This window comes from Hylaeus anthracinus, unplaced genomic scaffold (assembly GCF_026225885.1).
Source record: "Hylaeus anthracinus isolate JK02 unplaced genomic scaffold, UHH_iyHylAnth1.0_haploid 0, whole genome shotgun sequence".
In the NCBI taxonomy this organism is placed as follows: domain Eukaryota; kingdom Metazoa; phylum Arthropoda; class Insecta; order Hymenoptera; family Colletidae; genus Hylaeus; species Hylaeus anthracinus.
Window position 1 is genome coordinate 4,241,977 of NW_026533254.1, and position 6,246 is coordinate 4,248,222.

The window sequence follows — 6,246 nt, forward strand, 5'->3', positions numbered from 1 at the left end:
CGCTATGAAACGCGTGCGCGCGCGCGCGCCCCCATGCACGATCGTCACGGGGAGAGCTAGGGAATGGGGGGAGAAAGAGTTTTAACCTCGCGATGGGTGGTAACCTACAGATAAGGAAGATCCTTTCCCTCGACAAGATCATTCCTTGCGAGGATCCAGCGTCGAGTCTTCTGCCTGTGGGTATGCTAGAGTCGACTCTTCTGCCTGTGAGTTTGTGGACCCGAAGAGAAAATGGAATTTGCGGAAAGGCTCTATCTGGAAGAAAATGAACGAAAGACGGTAGCAAGCTATTACGTTTTTAACCCTTTGCCCTCGAGGCCTTTTTTTTACTGGTACCAGCAATTCGAGATACTTTCTTAGCATTCTATTGCCACGAATGCTAAGCTTGGATGAAACTAGTTTGAGATTTGAAAATCAAGTCACTTTTACCTCGTCGACAATCATTTTATTGACACTTAGTGTTCCAAAATAATTAAAGCTAAACAAACACTATTGTCGGTTGATTTACTGCGTCAACCTAGTGGTGACCAAGAGTCACCTCTCAAGCGCAAAGGGTTAACACGTTGGTCGTGTCACGTCACCCAGAAGTAGGTGACAGGACTTTTCATTAAGGAACTAATGGAATTAATTTCGAAGAGAGATAATAAAGAAATAAATCTTGATAGGATTCGTGAATTTGGCTGGGTTATAAACATTGAATACTAGAACAAGTGATAAATTATCTAATCTTCATGAGTCTCGAGACAGTATTGCAATTCTTTAGAGATTTTCACGAGTTTCAGTCCGATAGTCAATATGCTAATTCAATGGTACTCTAATTTAGATATCGGCGTAAACAATTAATTTTCAAGGAGGATTTCTTTCTTCGATCTGAATAAATTTTTGTTTCACTTCGCTTGTTTTGGAACGTTGAGCGTTAGACGATAAACAACTCACAATTGACTTTTATGGATCGTAGAAGCTTAAGACGTTTTGAAAAGGACCCACTACAGGTGGTCTGCTATAGAATAACGCGCCACTGGAGTCCACCGATGCTGCGCCACGGGGAAACAGATTTTATCGATCCTGGAAAATCAACTATTACCGATTCTTCTCGCTCCGTTGCTTCAGGTAAGGTATTAGATAAGAAGTAAGATGCGTTATTTACAACCTTGAATTTATCTCACATCGGGAAAAAAACATGTGGTTATATAAATCGAAAAGGATAAATGTAAATATTAATGACGACATGAATATGTATGTCGAGTGGATGATGAGTCTGGAATTATTTGGTATATTTTAACGGAAATGGAATATTTTTTACAGTTCGACGTATAGGGGATTGTGTATATTTGTAAACTTAATTTTCCATTATTCCTAACGATAACATCGATCTTGGATTTTATTCAAGGTTATATTGTTACGAGATTTGAAGGTCATCTATGTTCTTTTCTAACTGAACAGTATAGTTTTATGGACAAAATAGAACATCGCAATCACCTTAATATCACTTTAATATCGACCAACAAGCCTGGCTCGCGATTTCGTTCAATTAAATTAAAATTAATCACTGCTAAAGACTGATTCGTGTAAACAAATGTCGCACGTAAAATTCCACGATGTACATTTCAGCAAAACTGTATTAAACAGTGTTACCGTACCGATCAGCGTGACACAAAAACTGCGTAAATATGCGCGCGACGAAACGAGGATTATAAAAGTGTGGCAATCGTGTCGCTTTTGAAACATCAACGAGTCTGTTGCAAGGAACGGTAAACGATCTCGTATTTCGTAATCGTCGATCCGATTCGCCTCATTACGCGCAAGCTTCCCTCTTACGATAGCTCCTCTTCCCGTCGTTTCCTTGATAACAATGAAGCCTAATTCGCGGCACCTTAGGCCCTCGTTTCCGTTCCCACGTTCGTTCCCCGTAAATTGAATCGACGATCTTTTCGCTTTGTCACCTTTCGTCTGCTGTTTGTTTGTGAAATTACCTCGAGCACACTGTCGAGTGCTTCGATTGACACAGAATTTCTTCCATCTGGAAATTGAGTCAAAGACTTGTTCCTCCTACTACTTTACGTATTCTGTTTGTTTGTGAAATTACCTCGAGCACACTCTTCGAATACTTCGAGTGCCATAAAGGTGTTTGAAGAATACTTCCTGACAGGAGGATAGAATATTTCCCAAAATTTCTCATCCACAAATTATTAAATAGAGCAAACAATTCTATTTGACATCATGACTCCCAAAAAATAATTATTTTTTTATTATATAAAGATTGTATCTTGCGATGTATTGAATGATATCATGCGTTCCAACCCTGAATCCGTGCAAATAAAATTCTCGCGTTAAATTGTTGTTTAAAGTCCGTCCTTTATCTGGCATCTGCCACGCAAACACGAGCAAGTATCGTTTATTCAAATTAAATTCATCTTATCGTCCGAAAGCGGTCCCAGTCCTCGTAAACTCGTTTCCCTTGCGTAAACTACAATGCCAGATACGTGAAACTAATTAAGATGCGCATAGCGGCTGGATACGCCCCCGCGCAAAGCGTATCTCGTTCCTCCAGCTGCTGCGTGTGCCGAACGTGGAACGATCGCGACCTTGAAGAATACTAATGATCCATCTAATGTATCGTCGCGACGCTATTCTTCCGGCGTTGATTGGTATGTGATAGGACAGTGTTTCTCAAACTGTAGTCTAAGAGATCTCAAAGAAAAATGGTGAAAGAGAAGATAAGAACAAGAGAACAAAAGCTCGGTGGTAAATATAAATTTACAGAAAATTGTGGGAAGATAGAGCTAGAAGACAAAAAGGTTGGTTTTTGAAAAACAGAACGTTCCTGAATAAAATAAGTAAGTTAAAGAATAAGAAACTATTTCAAAGAAAAATTGTGGAACGGAAGATAGAAGAAAATTGTAATCAACTCCAGGAAGTCTAAGAAGATGAAATTGCTGACCACTGTCATAGAATCGTCGTCGTTGGATCATGTAATTGTCGCTCGATCAGATGACCACCAATCGGTGGAAACAACACCGTCATGGTTGTACAAACATCGCCTGATTTCGCAATGGACAGCTAATATTTCGAGCTGTGAAAGTTCTGATACCGTGACAGGTCGCAAAAGAAATGTCTGTGGATACACGCGCCAAAGAAAATGAGCAAAGTTGAGTAACGTTACCACGTGTTACGTGATTTAATCATTTTCTAACAGTACTTTGTATGATGTAGGTATTATGAAGGATTTCCTAGGCTGAAAGTACTGTTACGTTTTGTTTATGACAGAATTCCGCCAGGTCGTTAAATTAAGAAAATCATATTAATTTTGTTGGTCTACCTCAAATATGAAATGATCAATTTAAAAAAAGAACTTATGTGTTTTATTATTCGACGTTTTATTTAACCAGAGATCTCCGCAGATAATTTTTATATAATTTTTCTGAGACGAATGTACACGCGTTCTCCAATTAAATGATTACATAAAAACCTTACGTTCTCAGCTGCTTTTACGTTTTCAAGACTGAGAAAGTGGCAATCGAACTGGCTTTAATCCTGTCTCGCGAAGAATTATTTCAAATAGACGGAGATTATTCAAACCTTGGACTCCAGTTTCCGTACTCGATCTCTGGACTCTACAGTCTAGAGTTCTAGAGTCTAGAGATTAAACGCAGAAACTCATGCAAGGGTCCGAAGTTCTTTCTTGGTTTTCTTCTTCCATCTCTTTGACGTTCGTATCTAGATCCATCGCAGTATTAGATCGAGGAATTAATTAAGGACTGCAGAGAGAAAGACTGTTTGGTAAAAAACATTGAAAGTAAAGAAACATTAGAGAATCGATAAATGAATTCGTAAAGCCATGTTCCGTTTTACTCTTCGTGTCTCAAGCTTCAATTATCTAGAAAGCTAACTGTATCGGCTACTTTTTTAGGCCTAGAAAATTATTACTCCTCTAACGAGAAAAAGGTGATAAATCAATGGGTTGCGAATGAGGCTCGACATAAATGTACTTGAAATTAGAAAATGTGGCGCTACTTATTCGATATGAAAGTATTCAAATGATTAGGGTGATTACCATGAAATAATGGATGCCATGCGAAGGTCACGAACCTTTCTTCCCGTCCAGAGGCTGTAGCATGTGCCGTGCCAGCGAGTTCCAACAGATATGAGTGTTAAGAAATACTGAAAACAGTACTAAAACAATGTAGGACAAGTTAGGTAAGACAAAGTAATGATAAGAAAAATGGAAGTATTATTGGAGAACAACTTTTAGTGTAATAACTATTGTATATGGCTATACACTTTAACAAATAACGGAACGGAATATTTTTAAATGTAATTGAATGTCAAGAAAAAGAACTTTTAAGTTTTTAATTGTTAAATGTACTTGAATGTCAAGAAAAAGGACTTATAAATTTTTAATTGTTATTTTGGAATCTAAATCGCCTAAATGGTGATAAGTCGCCATCATAAGCCACATCTGTACACATCTGCACAATCCTACACGAGATCTTCCTCAAACGCTCCTCCACTGGCAATTGTATGTAAAGATTGATGTATGGAACCAGTGTAAAAACGGAAGTTTGAGTCTGTAATAAATCTGTAATAAATCAAGTTCAAGCGTTCTTCTTCCGTCGTTCTATCGCCTACGGATGGGCAACCCAACTAGCTCACAGCGCTAGGTGAACCTAACCGCTTGGAGAGAAATAGCCAGTCGCTGAAACGAGGCAAGGGTGAAGGTCAGATTAGTCACGACCATCGTGTATCAGCAAGTTACTCTTTTGCAAGGTATGTCCGCGGACGCGTGTGGCCGTAGACAAAGGCGTTCGTTACCGATAAAAAGTTCCATTATCCATATACGGAGATCCTATCATGCGCAACCGCAATGTTCGCCTCATTGTGTCCTCGCGTAGGACGCAACTTCAGTATAAAAAAAAATTTGGCACTCCACTTCTTGTGTACCAGTTTGTGAAAGTCATTCAAAGAACGATGGAACGACCATAAGTTGTTTATCTCTTATTCGTTACTCGAAAGCTTGATTTAAATAAGAATTTTGACACTTTTGTTAGTAACTGGTCGCAACTAAATCAATCTACGCGGACATATCACATTGCGCTAATAGCAGCTACAAGATGGAGTCAGGTGATAGTAATGTGTTAAAGAGGTGATATGCAACATGAGGTATTATAATTTTGCGGAGAAGGTTTAAAAATACATGCACGAGTGACTTGTTGCATCAGAATAAATGTGGAAGTTGCATTCCGTGTACGAGCTAATCATAGCGTGCGAACTATGCTTGCTGTACCTTTGCTTCAATTTTTGTGCTATTTGTACTTCATTTAAGAACAATCTATTATTGTAAATTTGATTATTAAACGAGAAATTAAATAACTCTACTAGTAAATAATTAATTCTACTCGACAAAAATAAAGTTGAGTTAAGATTCTATAACTTGGAAAAATGTTAACTGTAATAACAGCTTATAATTACATAATAAACATTTCGAAAATGTACCTTTGTGTTTCAAATTTATTAAACAAATATTCTATTTTGTTATTTTTTATTTTCCAATTTGTTTCCAACGCTATACAGGTGACCAAAGTAAAGAGAATAAATAATGGAGGTCCCTGCCTTAATGGTATGTTGATGTCACTCTTGAAACACCAATTTTCCTTGAACTAGCCACGTGAAAGTGGCTCGTCCTTTGCGAGACTATCGGCAGAATCCAAAGAAACCGGTCGCACGGGCATTGGTAAGTCCTACTTGTGTCCTTGAAAACGAACGTTATCATAAGTGCAGTCCCCTAACATCTGTGCGTAAGAGTATCGGCTTGGGCTGGTTTAAATGACGTATTACAAACGCGAATGGTCGAAAGGCTTTCGTAATGAATCGAAAGTCTACAATCGATTGGACACCCATTGCACGAGGTAACCCGATTAATGTCGTCTTTTAATCGGTTTCACCTCGCAACCGTTACGTCACTGTTAAAAGACAAGCGTTTCAAAGAATGTTGTTTTAAGAAACCTGACACACTCGAGTCGCTATATTTCTCTCATTTTCAGAAAAATTCACTTCAATTATTATTAAAAGTAATAAAAACTTGCAGTGCTAATTACACTTGGTGCAATTAGGAAGAAGAATTAATCTAACTTCGAATAGAAGTTCATAGCAAGAAACTACTATAATTCTCAGCATCGCCTTATATACAGGGTGTCCCAAAAGTCGGGGAGGAGCCGGAAATGGGGGGTAGCTGAGACGATTCCGAAC